We start from the raw sequence: 21,067 nt of genomic DNA, 5'->3' as shown, positions 1-21,067 counted from the left end.
ATATATTTTTTTATATTCTAGTCCTCTGCTGTTCATTAAGCCTAGTCTTCTACTGTTCATTAAGCCTAGTCCTCTGCTGTTCATTCAACCTAGTCTTCTACTGTTCATTAAACCTTGTCCTCTGCTGTTCATTAAGCCTAGTCTTCTACTGTTCATTAAGCCTAGTCCTCTGCTGTTCATTCAACCTAGTCCTCTGCTGTTCATTCAACCTAGTCCTCTGCTGTTCATTAAGCCTAGTCCTCTGCTGTTCATTAAGCCTAGTCCTCTGCTGTTCATTAAGCCTAGTCTTCTACTGTTCATTAAGCCTAGTCCTCTGCTATTCATTAAGCCTAGTCCTCTGCTGTTCATTCAACCTAGTCCTCTGCTGTTCATTAAGCCTTGTCCTCTGCTGTTCATTAAGTCTAGTCCTCTGCTGTTCATTAAGTCTAGTCCTCTGCTGTTCATTAAGCCTAGTCCTCTGCTGTTCATTAAGCCTAGTCTTCTACTGTTCATTAAGCCTAGTCCTCTGCTGTTCATTAAGCCTAGTCTTCTACTGTTCATTAAGCCTAGTCTTCTACTGTTCATTAACCTCTGCTGTTCATTAAGCCTAGTCTTCTACTGTTCATTAAGCCTAGTCCTCTGCTGTTCATTAAGCCTAGTCCTCTGCTGTTCATTAAGCCTAGTCTTCTACTGTTCATTAAGCCTAGTCCTCTGCTGTTCATTAAGCCTAATCTTCTACTGTTCATTAAGCCTAGTCTTCTACTGTTCATTAACCTCTGCTGTTCATTAAGCCTAGTCCTCTACTGTTCATTAAGCCTAGTCTTCTGCTGTTCATTAAACCTTGTTCTCTGCTGTTCATTAAACCTAGTCTTCTACTGTTCATTAAACCTAGTCTTCTACTGTTCATTAAACCTAGTCCTCTGCTGTTTTCTAACTGATATTCTGCTGTTTTCAGTTTGCCATGTCTATGACCCTCTTTTCTTATTTTGATCATTAACATCTTTTTGCAAAGACCCTGGCAGATTGCTTCAAACCACACAAAAAAAACCTTTGGCTCTGAATGAAAACAAAGGCATGTCCAGCATTAGACCAGACAGCCAGGCACTCTGGGTGAATGGTGGATGGACAGGAAGGTGGAAGTGGAGAGGCCTCTTGTATTGTAGCTGCTTAACTGGACTGTAGTTCTAGTTGAACAGGGTGGGGATCAGGGCACAGGCATCCAGTCCTCCCTCTGATCAATGATATTGAAAATTGAAGGTTGTTTTAGGGACGGTGAGCTGCAGTCAGTCCCATTCCCATCACATGTGCATTACCCCAGGCCTCATTTGGGAAGTGGCCGTTCACAGGCCTGGACTACACTGCAAAAGTCCTAAATTCTAAAGGTCTTTGATTAACCTCTGGCAGCAAGGACTTGTCCAGCTCTGTGGCCCACGTGACATCCTATTATTAGCTAGCATTGAGCTGTACTTCCCCTGGCACTAAACTACTGCAGTCCCCCCTCCCCAAGACACACACACACACACACACACACACACACACACATACACACTCACACACACTCTAGTACGTCCTTATGTAGGCGCGTACATATCTGCCCTCTTGCAGGAGGGGAGCAGGCACATGACCCCTGTTGTGAGGGTACTTGGCACACCGCCTGCTCTGCATTGTTCTGCAGGAAGGAGAGTGACACTGCTGGAGAAGACACTTGCTGACATTTTTCGACTTTTTAAGCACAGTTGGGCCCATTAATCAATAGGCAGCATCTGTTTCTGAGGGGGGAGAGAAAAGAGAGATAGGGAAAGGAAAAGAGAGAAAGAGAGAGAGATGCTAAAGCAAACATGGCCGTGTTAATCGTGCCAGAAAACCAGGTGGATGAGGGCTGAGGTTTGACATTGACGTGTGAGAGGGACCGTGTCAGTTCTGCTTTATCTCAGCACCTCAGTATTAGCACACTGCATTTACCATCCAAGAGATCAGCACACATTTTACACCCAACCACATGTTTATCCTGCCGATCGCCAGAAAAAGTGTTTGAGTGTGAGCACAAGAGAAACAGAAAGGGAAAGTGATCCAAGTGCATGCTGCAGTGTGTGTGTGTGTGTGTGTGTTTGTCCATGTGTAGCAGTATGTCTACATGCTGGAGTGTGTGTGTGTGTGTATTTGTGTGTCTATCTGTAGCAATAAGTCTACACGCTGTAGTGTGTGTGTGTGTGTGTGTGTATATGTGTGTCTATCTGTAGCAATATGTCTACATGCTGTAGTGTGTGTGTGTGTGTATATATGTGTGTCTATCTGTAGCAGTATGTCTACACGCTGTAGTGTGTGTGTGTGTGTGTGTGTGTCTACACGCTGTAGTGTGTGTGTGTGTGTGTCTACACGCTGTAGTGTGTGTTTCCGTATGTGTTCTGATGATAAGAGAATGAACAGCCCCCACAATAGGATACCTGAGTACTTGAAGGAGAAAAGGGAATTGTACTGAAGACAAGGTGGCGGTAACAAAAATCTGAAGACACCTTCTTTTACTTTGAAAGGAATATGCATTCATTCAATGGCTCCTTTTTTCTTCAGATACAATGGTTGCTAGAAATTTCCTGAGCAAGGAGCCCTCTGCCTTACCCTTTACTGCCAAAATAAGAGCGTGTAGAAGGTGTGAAACAGACGACCTTTTCTTTGATTGGTGATGGGTTATACGATGGACCTGAAAGAATAGAGTCTGTCCCATGATTCACATTCAGCTGGCATAAGAACCTTTTTTCCTGCTGCAAAAGCCACCTCATTTTTTTATTCTATTCTATTTTAGGGCCATTATGACATTCTATTTAGGCTTTCAGGACTCTGCAATGCATGCTTGTTCCTCTTACTGAAAGAGTGCAGCAAACATCGTAACATCCCACCCCATTGAGGGAAACTGCATGATAGGTAAGGCTGGAGGATGCTGCCATACATGGTGTGTGTATGTGTGTGTGTGTGTGTGTGTGTGTGTGTGTGTGCGTGCATGCATGTGTTTGTGTGTGTGTGCGCGTGCGTGCGTGCATGCATGTGTTTGTGTGTGTGTGTGTGCGTGTGTGCGTGCGTGCGTGCATGCATGCATGTGTTTGTGTGTGTGTGTACAAATAATGATATAAAATCATTGATAAAGAACAGTAATGAAACAGACATATGCTGGTATTGAAATGTGCGTCTCTGCCAGCATAAAAGTTATCTGAAAATGTTTTGTGGATGGGATGGAATAATGACACCATCATAATAACACCAACTACTAACACCAACTACTAACACCAACTACTAACACCTACTACTAACACCTACTACTAACACCACCTACTACTAACACCTACTACTAACACCTACTACTAACACCAACTACTAACACCAACTACTAACACCTACTAATAACACCAACTACTAACACCAACTACTAACACCTACTACTAACACCTACTACTAACACCTACTACTAACACCAACTACTAACACCTACTACTAACACCTACTAATAACACCTACTACTAACACCTACTACTAACACCAACTACGAACACCTACTACTAACACCAACTACAAACACCTACTACTAACACCAACTACTAACACCAACTACTAACACCAACTACTAGCACCAACTACTAGCACCAACTACTAACACCAACTACTAGCACCTACTAATAACACCAACTAATAACACCAACTACTAACACCTACTACTAACACCTACTACTAACACCTACTACTAACACCTACTACTAACACCAACTACTAACACCAACTACTAACACCTACTACTAACACCTACTACTAACACCAACTACTAGCACCTACTAATAACACCAACTACTAGCACCAACTACTAACACCAACTACTAACACCTACTAATAACACCTACTAATAACACCTACTACTAACACCAACTACTAACACCAACTACTAACACCTACTAATAACACCTACTACTAACACCAACTACTAACACCTACTAATAACACCAACTACTAGCAGGAAGATCAGCTTGAACGTGATGTCATTGAGACTTCTGTGTCAGATTGTGAATGACTACTACTCTTGAACCTCTGAATGTCATTCATGATGTACAAACAGACGGATGTGGTATCGGTCCAAAACAGTCCGAAGTCTTCAGCTGCAGTTTTCAGCATTCTTTAGCTTCCGATCCATCCGAGCAGCCAGGAATGCTGCTGTAAGCTCCATTCTTGGAATCGTTCAGAGGAGCCACCCTTGCTTTCCCCATCACAAAGGTAATGTGAGTAGATCCACTTGAGTAGATCCATGGATCCATAAAGCATGGATCCATCTTGCTTTTTATCAGTGGTTCAGGCTTCAGGCTGACTTTGGTGGTGTAATGGTGTGGGGATATTTTCCTTGGGCCCCTTGAATATCATTTAGACACCACTAAAGCCTTCCTGATTATTATGGTTCATGAAATTAATCACAACACAAAAAATCCAAGATCACAAAGAATTTAATAAAATTCTGAAGTATCAGAATTGGTATTGGGATATTAGTCTTGGTATTATGTGACATTCGATCTGAAAACGAATCAGTGGGCTTGTCCATTCCTAATATTGGTCTGCTTCCTTTATCCATTTTTAGGGATATCAAGAACCCATACATACAGTCTGAAGGACTGAGATAAAATGTGACTCATCAATAATTTTTTTATTACATATCTGTCACGTTACAGCCCCGGACCCCTCCCCTTGGGGGTGTGTCTACGTAATCCACGTCCGTGTATGTACATGTGGGGGTGTGGTTGTGTGTGTGTGTTCAGCCGTGTCATTAGTCTAACGTTTTTCACGCTGTGCGTGTGTAACGTCTTGTTCTTGTCTTTGTTAGAGTCATACATGTTTCAAAGTGATTGTTCTACGTGCGTTGTCTGCGCATCATATCAAATAAACGTTTAAAGTGTGCTATTTGTTCTGTGCCACCTCGTTTTGTTGACACGTACTCAGTGTCACAATATCAAGCTTCATGGAGTATCAAAATGTCAAGATTCATGTGTGCAAAGAATGACAGCAACTATAAAAATAAACAAACAAACAAAAACTGCACATAGCAGTGTTCCGCATGGCCAAAACATATACACTCATCTATACTATATTATTCTATACCATACTTTGACACTCGGAAACATACTAAGTAAACATTTACTAATGGACTGTCAATGTAGGCAAAAGTCAAAAAACAAAATCATGACAATTTTATAATGAATCAATTACATGAATTTTGCACAGAAGCAGCTAGCCAGCTAGCAAGCTAGCTAGTAGCACATGTTGTGCCGAAAGGTGAACCTAGCTGTGTAAGTCCAGTATTGTAGTGTATTTAGCCAATCTTTTATTTTTGTATGCACCTTCATCAAAGGAATCAAACCCCTCAGGGTTTCAAGCTCCCTTATCTTCATCACCATTATCTACATGACTACTAGCATTAGCTAGCTAACAGAAATCGTGCCTAAATGTGAACCTAGCTGTGTACATTCGCTCTTTTAATGAGCAATATTATAAAATAGCATTAATTTAGCCATCAATCTTTTATGCTTCTTCATCAAACCCCTAGGGATTCCAAGCTACATTCAAAATATGTATTACAGTAATAGCTTTTCAGCTGCCTTTGTTTTTGCAGAACTTTGCATTTTTTACAACATTTAAGGTTTTGAACCATAGGTTTTCATTTTAGACAAAAATGATCCAGAATCTTGTTATTGGATAACCTCGTGTGTATAGAAAATGTAAACATTATAGAAACATGTAAAATGACTGCATTTTGTGCAAAAACAACATGAATTGTATTAATTGTATAGTCCACTGAAGACTGATGTTGTGTTCACTGTGTTTAGAGTTTTGAAAATGTGACTACAGACAAATGCATGTTAGCAGTCGTAAAAAACTGTAAATTACGTGACGTCGTTACATGTCATTCGTTACTCCCCAACGCTGCTGTGCACATCATCACCTTCTTCAACACAGAGCACAACATACTCATTCTCCATAATTATGAAGATACTTATATTCAGTCCATTTGAAATACGCCTGCCATGTTTAGCTTCTTGTTGCTGTTTGTTTGAGCAGGTGTCAACACAGCACTTGGGTGCAGACCAGAACAACCGGTCCAAGACTTCTTGTGAGAGGTGGCCCAGACTGCTTCCAACTGAGGACTGGTGCAGTTTGACTGCAGGACTACATGATTCAACTGAAGTGAAGCAAATATGTGGTACTGGTGTGTTGTTATTCAGTCATGTGGTACTGGTGTGTTGTTTTTCAGTCATGTGGTACTGGGGGGTATTCCAGAAAGCGGGTTTAACAAACTCTAAACTTAACCCTAAACTCTGAGTTGTCTTACCCCGATCTGACATACTCAGTTTTCGGTTCCAAAACGGCTGATTGGAGTTAAAATAATCAGGGTCGCTCAACTCTGAGTAGGTTGACCCAGACAGAAGCGCGTTCACGCGTAACTATGAAAGGCATTCTTAATGGAACGCAGATAAAATAGGATTTATCATGGACTTAAACGCGAAAATCAGCTGAGCATCGTATTTCACACCACTGTAGCTTGAAGTATTAATGACTGCGCATGCAGAATATTTAGATATTATTAAACGTAAATGTAATACTGCGGTAGCTGCTAGAGAAAGGCAGTCAGCATGTCAAAAAATTGCCAACAGAGTTAATGCGTGAGTGAAAATGATATTTTTATATTTAGCAGAAGGGTGCGATTATATTATTATTTTCTCCACATTTATAATACTGTATTAAGTTTTTTAATATATTATTAATTGAACACTTACTAATTCCAGGTCTAATCTGAGTGGTGTGAAACACACATGGCATCAGATAAAAATGAAGTATAAGAATATAGTACAAAGTGGTATGGCTGTACATAACTATATCTTATTCTTAAAATATATTCTAAAATATATTTATTTACAGGTAAAATGAAATAATGAAACATAACATGAACATAGTCATGAATTTGACTGTAATGTATATTAAAAGGTTACAGGGTGGATGGTGGGGTGGGTGGTGGTGCATGATTTAATGTGAAAAGCAGTGATTGCTGATGGAGTCTCTGACAACTCCACCATCTCTGTTGTCACCCACATGCATGTAAGGTTCCTCATCTGTGGGCATGTCAGAGATGGTAGGCTGTCGCTCTTCCTGGATGGTTGCAATGTTGTGTAATACCACATATGCCATTATTATGTGGCACGCCCTATCAGGGGTTACTCTGAGCCCCTTCAGGCACTGGAACCTGGCCTCGAGGATTCCTAGGGTCATTTAAATTCTTGCCCTGGTTTTGCTGTGGGCCTGATTGTAGCGGGACTGTGGTCCAGGTGCAGGATCTGAATAGGGAGTCATAAGGTAGGCCTATAGGACAGGCAGGAATACCCTCTGTCTCCATGAAGGAGGCCGTCATAGTGTCCTATAATCACACTAGGGTTTGCAATGATTTAACTATTACACTGCATATGAACAACTAGCATAATTACCTCAGGCCTACTCTATTCAGATTTGTTGTACAGTGTGAATCATACACGGATCCTGGCCATCTGGCTTCAACATTTGTGATGAGGTGGGAAGCATCACATGATCTTGATGGGGAGAACGGTCAGTTCAATTCAATTCAACTTTATTGTCAGTATGCTGAAACAGGGTTGTACAGCACAACAAAACAATTTTAGGCTAGGCCTCAGTGCAATTACATACTACAAAATATCACAGCAGCAATTACATACAACATAGTGCAGTACAACATAGTGCAAGACGGTCATGGTGCAAGCCAGGGAATAGACATTAAATAAGCAAAAAAAATGTAAAATAGATAAGTATGTACAGTATGTACAGTGTGTGTGAGTGGGTGTGAGGTAGGTAAATGGGACAGGGATATGGTGCATGGTGCCAAAGGGCTGGTGGACTGGTCTCTGGACTGGTGGCAAATCTGAGATATAGTCAGGGGGAGGTAAGTATGTCCAGTTTGAGGGAAAGTGGCTGGTGACAATAGCTACGTTATTTTTGTTACCATTAAAGATAAGTACATTATTCATTAAGTATTATAAAGGTTAGTACCTTTATAATAGCTTCTTAGCTTCTCCTTTGCTTAATTTCTTTATTGTCCATGTAAATTAAAGACAAACCAACGATGCTGTGGAATTCCTCTTTGATGTCCATAACTGGCTTATGCCCAGGAAAACCACAAAACCGGGCACTAGTCATTTTAATGCCGGACATAGTTTTCGGTGTCAGGAATAGCAGATAACATAATCACGTTCACCTGTCTCACCACCACGCCCACATTCCGGGCATACTTAAGCACCCAGACTTCACTTCCTGGTTGCGAAGTATTGCCTCATGTCGTTGCATACCAAGCCGTCATTCCTGATTGTCTCTCTGTGTGCCGAACTCTGCTTGTCCCCTAGACCACGTCTCCTGCCTGATCCTTGGTTACCTCCCGGACTCTGCCCTCGCCTCTCGACCCCGGACCGCACTGACCACCGCTCCCACGCTACTGCTCTGCACCTGCCATACGTCACTTTGCTCATCGTGTGGCTTGTTGTACAGAGTTATTCAAATAAAGAACGTGTTATTCCGCATCAGGATCCCTCTCAGCGTGTTCTATACGTTACAGAATACTTCGCCATTCCCATGGATCCTGCGGAAACACAGGCTCACCTAGCTCGCCAAGAGGCGACTATCGCGGCCCTGACGGAGCGTATACAACAGCTCACCGAGACAGCGTGTAACCAAGAAACCGCGCTCCGTGCCCTCACCGAATCTGCACGCCAGAACGTCCAAGGTGCCAGCCCTGTGTCTTCTGCCCCCCTGACCGTTGCGATGCATCCCGCCAATATGCCAGTTGCCCTACCTGAACGATATGACGGGTCTCCGGAGCGTTGCAAGAACTTCCTGATGCAGTGCTCCATGTACTTCACCTATCACCCGGCCCTGTTCCAGACGGATCGTCAAAAGGTGGATTTTATGCTGACATTCCTGACGGGAGAGGCAGGAGCTTGGGCTACTGCTCTTTGGAGTAGCGGAGACGACTCCCTGAATACGGAGCGCCACTTCTCCGAACTGCTCCGATCCGTCTTCGATCACCCCGCCGCCGGGCGCGATGTCGGCACCCAGTTATGTGAAATCAAGCAGGGGAGACGCAGCGCGGCAGACTATGCCAGAGAATTCCGTACATTGGCTGCTGGCAGTGGCTGGAGTGGAACTGCCCTCAAGACGGTGTTCCGCCGCGGTCTCAGAACCGATCTGCAGATTGAGTTGGCCTGTAAAGATGAAGATTTAACTCTTTCCGAGTTCATACAAGCAGCAGTGAACATAGATAAGCTGCTCACTACTCACCGTCCTAACACAGCAGGTGTACGCACTTCCACTCTTTCTCACCAGTCGTCTCGTCTCCCCGGAGAGGACAATCGAGAGTACTCCGAAGCGATGCAGCTGGGCCGGTCTCCACTCACTCCCCGGGAGAGGGCGCGTCGCATGCGCGAAGGACTCTGCCTCTACTGTGGCGAGGAAGGTCATTTCCGAGACCGATGTTCCACACGACCACCTCGTCTCCGTGGGAATTCCCCCTCTCAAGCAAAAGTAAGCCCTCCATTACTTTCTCTTTGTGGTAATTCCCAATTTAACCTACCTATACAGCTCACCTGGGGAGGTGTAACTCGCAGCTACTCAGCGTTAGTTGACTCAGGCGCAGGAGGGGACTTTCTCGACAGCGAACTAGCCAGATCGTTAAACATTCCCCTTGAGGAGGTAAACCCCCCTTTCCGAGTTAACTCAGTAAGCGGACAACCCATAGGTACCAGATTAGTTGACCGACGTACCAAGCCCTTGCTCCTCCGTGTCGGGCTGTTCCATACCGAGATGAGGCAGTTCTTCCTGGTCTCCGCTCCTCGCGATTCTGTCATCCTCGGTTTCCCCTGGCTAAGAGAACATGACCCTGTCATTTCGTGGCAAAGACGCGAATTAGTTGCGTGGAGATCGCATTGCCAGCAGGATTGTATGCATTTACCCCTTCGCTCCTCGATGGTTGAGAGTCCTCACACACCTCTCTCCGATGCGGTCCCTGAGCAGTACAGAGAATTCGCTGACGTATTCAGTAAGGAGCGTGCCAGTTTACTCCCTCCACACAGAACCTGCGACTGTGCCATCGACCTCCTTCCCGGGGTAACCTTGCCCAAGAGAACTAAGCCGTACCCGCTCTCCCGCCCAGAAGATGCCGCTATGGAATCTTATGTCAGTGAGGCCCTACAGAAGGGGTTTATTCGCCCGTCGACATCTCCTGTCGCGGCTGGGTTTTTCTTCGTAGAGAAGAAGGACGGGGGGTTACGTCCCTGTATTGATTATCGAGCCCTGAATGCTGTCACGTCTAAATATGCTTACCCTCTACCCTTCATCTCTGCCTCACAAGAGCGACTAATGGGGGCTGCAGTGTTCACGAAGCTTGATCTCAGGAGTGCCTACAACCTGATTAGAATTCGCGCTGGTGACGAGTGGAAGACAGCCTTCGTCACCGCCAGGGGGCACTATGAGTACCTAGTAATGCCATACGGGCTGTCTAATAGCCCGTCAGTGTTCCAAGCTTTCATGGACGAAATATTCCGAGACATGATTGATAAATACGTGTTTGTTTACATAGACGATATCTTGATCTATTCCCCCTCTATCCAGGAACACATAACTCACGTCTCTTCGGTCCTCCAGCGTCTGCGAGAGAACGGCTTGTACGTGAAGGCGGAGAAATGCGAGTTTCATGCACCTGTCATCTCCTTCCTTGGCTGTACCCTATCGCCGGGTTGCATCAGTATGGACAACAACAAGGTAGACGCAGTCACAAACTGGCCTGTTCCCCGTTCCGTTAAAGATCTCCAGCGCTTCCTCGGATTCGCCAACTTCTGTCGTCGGTTCATCAGGGGTTTCGGTTCGGTGGCGGCCCCCCTTACCGATCTCCTGAAAGGGGGAAAGAAGCGCCACTTCATATGGACACCCCAAAGCGGAACAGGCGTTTAAAGCGCTGAAAACCGCGTTCACCAGCGCTCCCATATTGCATCTCCCGGACCCTTCGTTACCTTTCATCGTTGAGGTCGATGCATCCGACGTTGGCGTGGGGGCAGTGCTTTCACAGAGACAAGGCAATCCACCCAAACTGTTCCCGTGTGCCTATCTTTCCAAAAAATTACAACCGGCCGAGGTGAACTATGGCGTGGGCGACCGCGAACTCCTGGCCATGAAACTGGCTCTCGAACACTGGCGGCACTGGTTAGAGGGAGCAGAGCACCCTTTCCAGGTATATACAGACCATAAGAACCTGGAGTATCTCAAGTCCGCTAGGCGACTCAATCCCCGGCAGGCCAGATGGGCGCTGTTTTTCACCCGCTTCAGATTCACAGTACATTACCGACCTGGATCCAAGAACACCAAGGCCGATGCATTATCCCGGATTCACGAGAAGACGCCGAGCGGCGAGATACCTAACCATATTCTCGGAGAATCCTGTTTCGTTGACCTCATCCGGTGGGATGTTCAGGACGAACTGGAGGAAGCCCTCCGCGCCGACCCAGGCCCTGCAGATAGTCCCGATGGAAAACAATACGTCCCGGTCCCGCTCCGGGGACGCCTCCTCCAACTCGCACACGATACGCCGGGCACAGGTCATCCTGGTATAACTCGCACCAAACACCTGATCGCCCAGAAATACTGGTGGCCGTCCTGGGAGGAGGACATTCGCGACTACGTACTCGCCTGTGTTGTATGCGCACAATCGCGCACACCCCGAGCACTGCCCACTGGTCAGCTCCTCCCCTTGCCGATACCCCCGCCGTCCGTGGTCTCATCTGGCCATCGACTTTGTTACGGACCTGCCTGTCTCGGGCGGTAACACGGTGATAATCGTGATGGTGGATAGGTTCTCCAAGATGTGTCGTCTGATCCCTCGCTCGAAACTGCCCACTGCCATGGAGACGGCCTCTGACGTGTTCCACTACGTCTTCCGGATATATGGGTTACCCGAGGATATCGTATCGGATAGAGGCGTGCAATTCACCTCCCGTGTCTGGACCCAATTCTGCAAGTTACTCGGAATAACCGCCAGTCTAACCTCCGGATACCACCCCCAATCCAACGGAGAAGTGGAGCGCTACAATCAAGAGCTAGGTCGCTTTCTCCGCCAATACTGCTCTTCCCAGAAAGACTGGCACAAGTACGTCCCCTGGGCTGAATACGCACGCAATTCCATCATACATTCATCCACCAAACTGACTCCTTTCCAGTGTGTGTACGGCTACCAGCCGCCGTTCTTCCCCTGGGATAAAACCCCCTCTGACATCCCCGCTCTGGATGACTGGTTAAAGAACAGTGCCCGCACCTCGGAGCTCGCACACGTTCAGCTGCGGCGCGCGCTCCACACCCGTCGTATGAACGCTGACCGCCGTCGTCTCCCCGCGCTCATATATCACCCCGGTCAGCGAGTATGGCTCTCCACTCGTAACTTGAACCTACGCCAGCCTTGCCATAAGCTCAAGTCTAGATACATCGGGCCGTTCAAGATTACCCGCAGGATAAACGCTGTTTCCTACGAACTGCTGCTGCCCCCTCAATACCGCGTCCATCCCGTCTTCCACGTATCCCTCCTAAAGCCTGTTCACTACAGTCCCATGTCTGTAGCCCCGGTTCTGGATCGCCCCCCCGAGCCCCTGGACATTGACGGCCGACCTGCGTATATAGTACGGGAGCTGCTGGAATCACGTCGACGGCGTGGGGGTCTCCAGTATCTCGTCGACTGGGAGGGTTATGGTCCCGAGGAACGAGCCTGGGTAGCCGCTCGCGATGTCCTCTGCCCGTCGCTCATCGCCGACTTTCACGCTGCACACCCGCATTTCCCCGCCCCCCGGGGCCGTGGCCGGCCGCCTTCGCGGCGTGGAGCGTCTGGAGACGCTCTGTTGCGGGGGGGTACTGTCAGGAATAGCAGATAACATAATCACGTTCACCTGTCTCACTACCACGCCCACATTCCGGGCATACTTAAGCACCCAGACTTCACTTCCTGGTTGCGAAGTATTGCCTCATGTCGTTGCATACCAAGCCGTCATTCCTGATTGTCTCTCTGTGTGCCGAACTCTGCTTGTCCCCTAGACCACGTCTCCTGCCTGATCCTTGGTTACCTCCCGGACTCTGCCCTCGCCTCTCGACCCCGGACCGCACTGACCACCGCTCCCACGCTACTGCTCTGCACCTGCCATACGTCACTTTGCTCATCGTGTGGCTTGTTGTACAGAGTTATTCAAATAAAGAACGTGTTATTCCGCATCAGGATCCCTCTCAGCGTGTTCTATACGTTACATTCGGACAGACCGACATATAGTAGCTTTGCTGACAGATCCCGCATCTCCTACACTGTAAAAAAAAACTTCCACTAGCAAAAAACGAAGAGCGATGTATAACAATCTGGAGAGAATTTAGGGCCGATCTGCGATGTGTAATATTTGAAATGTGAAGCTTAATAATTTTACTGATGAAAGTAATGGACGAAGAGCTCGGCGAATAAACTGAGCTTCAATATCCACATGATCCTCGAGGAAAGGACACGTCATGATGACGTGTTTGTAACTCTGGTTCAGGTCCAAGTTAACCTGCCAGCGAGCAGGTTAGCTTCAGAGCATAAGTTGCTATAGTAACTGACTCAGCTTCTCTTTAAACTTGGTTTCTGGAACGGAAAACCTTGAGTTTCAGTGAGTTCTGAGTTAACTTACCCGATTTTCTCGCTTAACCCGCTTCTTGGAATACCCCCCTGGTGTGTTGTCGTCTGGGACAACATACTTTGCTCAAGCAAAATCTGGTTCACTGAACAGTCATGATTTGTTGTGATTCACCTTCAGCAAACTCTCCAGTGCTGTTGAGTTCTTTTTGGCATGGAGGTGGTCGCCAACCCCCCCCCCCCCCCCCCCCCCCCCCCCCCAGTGCAAATACATTCAGCAGGTGATTGAGGAAGCTTGAGGTTATTTTGTCATTTTGTTTTTCTTTTTTGTTGTTCATGTGTTTACAGTATATACAGCATGTGTTGCTGTAATGTTCATACAAAACCAAAAAGAAAACCTTCCCCTTGTAATTGTGGTTTACTTTATGGCAGGGGTACTCAACTGGCAGACCGCGGTCCGGATCCGGACCCGAACGCAGTCCTGTCCGGACCCAATCTCATTCCTGATTAACTGGATACGGGCCAAAACAAAACCGGAGCAATTATTTCAAGGCTATTGAAAAAACACTCCGTCACGAGTGTTACGTTTGCCACCCCCCGCTCAACAACTTACGTTCGCCCCCCCCTGCTCAACAACTTACGGTCGCCACCCCCCGCCGCACCGGACCTCAGGTCACAGGTATCTGCCAAAATTGGACCGCGGACAAATTTAGTTGAGTACGCCTGCTTTATGGTGTAAATGTACTGAATATGGAAAAATAACCTCAATATTTGTGAATATTCATGTAGCTATATTCATTTGTTACTTCAGTGTCATATATATAGTAACATATGTGAAAGGCTAATCATCTGATATTTGTGTGTAGCCTTTAGATGCAACAATATGGTTTTGGCAAGAGTTGCAAGACTTTTGGTTGAAGTGTGTGCTTTTTCCAAAAGTGTGAGATGTTTTGCCTGTTGTGTGTGTAGCATTGGCTGCTGTGTGTTAAGTTTCGACAAAAGAGACATAGTTTCAGAAATTGGGAACTGCTGTCTATAATGTTGAGTATGCCTTTTACTTACTATACTTGCAGTCAAAACCACAGAACATGGTAGAGGAATGCTGAGAGAGGACATAGAAAATGGCAGGTTGTGCATTAGTGCATTGAACATTAGTGGCTGTGGCTGGAAGAGGCTTTAACAACTTCTAAATAGCTATGGCTATTTGAATTTAGGACATTAAAATTTCAGAGAAATAGTATATTTTGCATTAACTCCTCCATGAATGTTCAGTGTTTACATAGCAGTATCAGTAAACACAATACTGAATGGAAGTCAATTTACTGTAATACATGTATAATGTATTAATGTTAAAATTAAATTATATTGGATGTTTGCATTTGATTGAAGGTTTATCTCAGTTGATAAACACTTATGAGGTGTGTTGGTTGGGTTGACCAATCTGGAGGCATTGTAGCCTCTACCACACAAACACTAAGGAAGGAGCAGATGCTCACCTGACCTGCAGAGAGGCCATTTGGACCAATGGGCTCCCATATGCTAGAGGATATATGTCCTGCTGTGGGTCGAGTACCTCACGATCTTACACGCATAGAGAGAGAGAGAGAGAGAGAGAGAGAGAGAGAGAGAGAGAGATAGATATGAGTAATATATATAGGCCAGCATTTATACAGAGGACCTAATTAAAAGTGCATTAGTCCAAATTCAAGAAACACCACCTCTTGCAATAAAGTACAACATTGAAACAATCAGAATATTTTTTTTTTATTCACCTTCACATCTCCAATGAGTTTCTATTTAACAAATTCCATTTTACAAATGATGTACCTATAGGCTTATGCCTGTTTATTATTTCATATAATTTTCATATTGATCTGAATTTAGTGATTTTGAAAACAAAAAAGTTTATTGTTTATTAAACCAACATTGTTCAATAGAATCTTTTATGCTTTTACTCCAACTGAAAATGCTTTATCATTTAATACACATTAAAACTATATTGATTTTATTAAAAATTCAATGTATATCGGTCTTACCCTATTTTCATGGTTAATAACATGTTAATAAAATTAATTAGCTTCCGATTTTAAAAATACTGTTCCTCGGGTGGAGTGGGACTTTCTATTTTACACGCTTGAAGCATTTGGATTTGGGCCAAATATGATATCATGGATAAAGATTCTTTACAAACTGCCAATGACAGCAGTCCAGACTAATAACAACATCACCATATTTTACACTTACACGAGGGACAAGACAGGGATCACCACTGTCTCCCCTCCTTTTTGCGATAGTAATAGAACCGTTAGCCATAGCACTACTGTGACGAACGGGGTGGAGCGAAGGACGAGACACCGGATCCTTGCTACAGACGTCACTTTTATTTGTCCACACAGAGATTGCGCAATAGCGCACGAGAAACATATAACGTTTAACACAGAAACGTGTAGACTCTAAACAACGACGAGCACAGGACACTGAGCGAGCGCACATTAAATAGACAAACCACATTAGCCCCACATGATTACGAGACGATTCACAGGTGAGACAGATTATTCACACGACATAGCCATCACCACGGAGTTCCACTGACGCAGACAAAGCACGTAGACTACGTATACACACACCCAAAGGGGAGGGGCCAGGGTCCTCAACGTGACAGACGCCCCCTCCAAGGGCACTACCCATCCCGGGGTGCCAACAGGACCGAGTGCCCTGAACCCACGACAATGGGCGGATCCGACGCGCTCAGTCCTGCGTCTGGGAGGTGACTGCCCTTGGCGAAGCGTCCATCATGAATCGCCTAGCACACCCTCCCTGGGAAGACCGGGGAAAAAACATTAGACAAGTTGACCGGGACGTTTACGAACACACACACAGGAACACTTACACAGGGATTGGGTAGACATACGGGCAGACTTGCGAACACTGGCACACACACACGAGCGGCAGGCTACGTGCCAGGAGTAGGGCGACAAGGGGAGAGAGATCGGGACCTGCAGCAAACGGTCCTCCTCCGACCTGTGCTGTGAAGCCACCGCCCGGTGCAGCGCGGCTGTCGAACGCGCCGGGTGCAGCGCGGCTGTCGCACGCGCCCGGTGCAGCACAGCTGTCGAACGCGCCGGGTGCAGCGTGGCTGGCGGACGCGCCGGGTGCAGCGCGGCTGGCGGACTCGCCGGGTGCAGCGCGGCTGTCGTACGCGTATGGTGCAGCATCGCTGTCGTACACCTCGGGTGCGGTGCGAGGGAGCTCCTCTGCTATGTCCATTCCTTCCTCGGACCCCTGGCTCCACTCCATGGACTGCTCCGGGCTGCCACCCCGGGAGCAGTCCATCATACTCTTGCCAGAGCGATCGGAGGGTGGACTCCTCCTCGTCTTCCCAGCTGCTCCTTCTACGGAGAGTGGACTCTCCTCCTCCTCCATATAGGAGCCTTCAGATGGAGGATAATCCCCCTCGTCATACTCCTCCCCGCCTTTTTCCATGGTGGTAGAGAGACCCACGGGCGGAGGGAGGTAGTCCTCTTCTTCGGACTCCTCCTCCTCCTCCTCTTCCCCGTAGTCCACCGTGGATGCGTCGTCTGGCGACGGGGGGTAGCCCTCTCCGTCTCCACAGTAGTCCACAGTGGACGTGTCGTTCAGCGACGGGGGGTAGTCTTCCTCCTCCTCGGAGTCCTCCTCTCCGAACTCGCTCTCTGGGGTGGACTCGGTAGCACCCATGACGCACGAGCCCACCCTCAGAGGTGAGAGAGCGCGGGCTGGAGGAGCGTGTCTCTCCCTCCAGATCCTTACCGCGCCCTGCCGGAAGATCTCTGCCAGCTCGGGGTCCCTGTTCTCCAGCCCTCGGGTGGTGGCCAGCTGGTGAGCACACACCGGGTCCTCCTCGAGCTGAGCCAGAGTGGGCGAAACTTCGCGGCGTGGAGGAGAAGAGGAAGAGCGGTGATGCCGCTTACTGGGCTTCTTGCCCTTCTTCGGCTTCCCCTTGTAGCCTGGCATTTTTGTGTCTCTTGTCGGCTCGTCGTTCTGTGACGAACGGGGTGGAGTGAAGGACGAGACACCAGATCCTTGCTACAGACGTCACTTTTATTTGTCCAGAGATTGCGCAATAGCGCACAAGAAACATATAACGTTTAATACAGAAACGTGTAGACTCGAGACAACGACGAGCACAGGACACTGCGCAAGCGCACATTAAATAGACAAACCACATTAGCCCTACGTGATTACGAGACGATTCACAGGTGAGACAGATTATTCACACGACATAGCCATCACCACGGAGTTCCACTGACGCAGACAAAGCACGTGGACTACGTATACACACACCCAAAGGGGAGGGGCCGGGGACCTCAACGTGACAACTACGTAGTAATGAGGACATTAAAAGGTATCAATAGGGCAGATGGGGAACATAAAGTTCCAGACGACATGTTGGTTTATTTGTCTGACACGTTTACACACGTTTGTCTTCTGAATTTGGCAAAATTTCTGGGTATAAAGTGAATACACAAAAAAGTGAGTTGATGCCCATAAATCTGGTAGCAAGAGAGTCCTTGCTCGTTCACACGTTGCCATTTAAAGTTTGCATGGAAAAAATAAAATACCTTGGTGTTTGGGTCACTGACAGATTTAAAGATCTTTTCTCCGCAGATTTTCCTCCTCTATTGTCCTCTATACAAGCAGATCTTAATCACTGGGATTTAATACCCATGTCTTTAGCAGGCAGAATAAATACAATAAAAATGAGTGTATTGCTGTAACGCAGCGGGTGATGCGGAGCGAGGGGAAGGACACAACAGAACCACGAGGAACAGAGACACTGGAGTGACAACGAGGAGAGATGGGCGTAGCCCTACGTGACAGTTGCCTAAATTTCTGTGTATACAGAAAATGTTTCAGTGTATACCAGTTTTCTTAACAAAAACAGTTTTTATTTCCTTAGATAAAAGATTTTCTTCTTTTATTTGGAATAAAAAGAAACCACGCATACTTAATTCTATATTAGAGACCATGTGAGCGGGGAGGAATGGGACTGCCGAATTTTCAGTTTTACTATTGGGCAGCGAATATCAAAATGATTTCCTATTGGATGGAACAGACTGAAACAGGTCCTGCGCCTGATTGCCTGAATGTGGAAAGAGGTTCCTGTGAGAACACTTCACTATGTGCGTTTATATTCTGGCATGCCATATTCAGAGCCTATGAAAAAGTATACCTCAAACCCTGTTGTAATTCATTCATTAAAAATTTGGAATCAATTTAGACAGTCTTTTAAAGTTAGTAAGTTCTCACAGGGGTGATAGTTGGAAAAATTCCTGAGCCTGAACTTTTTCTGAGCGGGGAGGGGGGGGGGGGTGTGGAGTGTTAGTGTACCATATTTAGAATATTTAATAATTAATCTTTAAATTAATTAATAATAAATAAGTCAGGTAATCATTATAGTGAAATAAAAAACTAATTTCTATTAATATTCTGAGAAAATGCTGTAACCTAAATATTTAGATTAGACACAAAATGTTAAAAACAGGCATGATTAATTATTTATTCATTACTGTTAGTAAATTATAGGATACCAGACAACTCAAAGAAATTATGCAAATAAAGTTTAAAAGAATTACAAGTATTAGTTTTTATATATACAATTTAATAAATTTAATAAATATTTTGTGTTGGTTTATTAGAACATACATTTTGTGCTTTTGTTCATGTTGTGACGTGCGGAGGAACGGACACGACACGTAGCAGATTGGGTGCAAACACAAACTTTACTGAACATAGAACACGTAGCTTCACTGCGGTGGCGCAAGCACAACAAAGTGACACTCACACTGGCATGAAACTTAGACAAAGACGAGCACACGACACTGCGCGAACGCACATTAAATAAGTGAGTTACACAGACCCACGTGACCTCGAGACAAGGCACAGGTGTAACAAACGAACACGCTCACAAACAACCCACACCCACGGAAGTACAAACATGGACATAACAGCACGCAGACGACGTCATGACACGCCCACAGGGAAGGGTCCGGAGCTGTCACCGTGACACATGTATTACACCTTACGCCGTAAGGCGGCCAGGATGAACCAGATCGTCTGACCACCTGTACCGGCTCAAAAAAAAAAACACTTATATTTCTGATAAAAATTTAACTTAATCAGAATAAAGATAAAATACTGAATTTATTTTGTATCTACCTCTGAAGCTCTTCCGATGTCTGAAATACAGGAGGTCCCCGGGTTACGACGTTGATCCGTCGTAAATCGTTTTTCGGTGTAAATCGGAACATACAAATACCTTTATCCATAGCTGCGTTTAACTAATCCTGATGCCGCGCACACCAAACACCAAGTTCCGTTTACGACGCAGAACCACTTAGGTCCAAACGAGGCTTTATACAGTAAATGGGAGATGTGTAGTAACCATGAAAAATTGTAACTTGGGAACTTCGTAAGGATCATAAGGATCATATTTCGGCCTCGAAACAGATAGCATGCGCGCGCGTGTGGTTTATCAATATGATTTGACGGATTTTTCTCCCACTCAATTTTTTTTTTCTCGCGGACTTGTCGGTACGCCGGAATTCCGGCGTGGCGCCTGAAAACTATCAGGCCTGGTTCTCAGTACTCGCCCACATTGTAAAAAATCATGTTTTTCTGCCATCCCTGCTTGATACTGCATATATTGTTTGGTTTAGGCATGGGATACATTCATTCACAGATATGTTATAATGATTCATAAATGATTCATTTGCGTCTTTTGATCAGATTGTTGAGACATTCAATATCCCCAGGACGCATTTCTACAGATATTTACAGGTTTGTAGCTTTGTATCTTCTAATATACACAACCCCCAGATACATGTGTAGGTACCATGCTAAACCAGCAGTACCACTGGCAACACATTGAACAAGCTTGCTCTGATGGAAGTAAGGGTGTGTCTGAAGTATGTGGTTTCCAAAACATTAATGAATCTCCGAACAAAAGCGCTTAAATCAAAATTTCCTATCCCATCTACATGCCTACCGAGTTTCAGCCGTCTACGTGCAGCCGATCGCGAGATATCCGGCTTTGAAGTTGACCACAAAAGTGCACCCCGCGAGGGGGTCTCCCGACATATCCGTTTACAAAACATATTTATGTTGTGAAATGTCTTAATGTTTTGTCACCTAAAAATCGTTTACTAATAAGGCTTTAATTTAAGACCTTAACAGCGTAGATCCGTTGTGGTTAAGTACCTTAAAAAGCTTGCTCACCTCACTGCAAAATTTTCCAAAATCCGCTTCCTGAATGAGACACTCCGACAAATCTGCCCCCTAAGCGTCACAGAAGCGTTTTTAACGCTGATTTGATCCCTCATTACAAAGCTGCAGCGGTTC

At 45.9% G+C, this 21,067-nt stretch overlaps 1 long non-coding RNA gene across 1 annotated transcript; it reads left to right on the top strand.

The window, feature by feature from the left end:
- The first annotated feature begins 2,050 nt into the window (after positions 1-2,050).
- On the top strand, positions 2,051-6,197 carry LOC143488826 (uncharacterized). The gene is made up of 3 exons (XR_013124546.1): positions 2,051-2,898; positions 4,076-4,230; positions 6,061-6,197. It is a non-coding gene; the product is annotated as an uncharacterized LOC143488826 (long non-coding RNA).
- Positions 6,198-21,067: the final 14,870 nt, after the last annotated feature.

Source organism: Brachyhypopomus gauderio, unplaced genomic scaffold (assembly GCF_052324685.1).
Source record: "Brachyhypopomus gauderio isolate BG-103 unplaced genomic scaffold, BGAUD_0.2 sc56, whole genome shotgun sequence".
Classification (NCBI taxonomy): Eukaryota; Metazoa; Chordata; class Actinopteri; order Gymnotiformes; family Hypopomidae; genus Brachyhypopomus; species Brachyhypopomus gauderio.
Note: the sequence above shows the minus strand (reverse complement) of the source record. Positions and strands in the feature narration are given on the sequence as shown.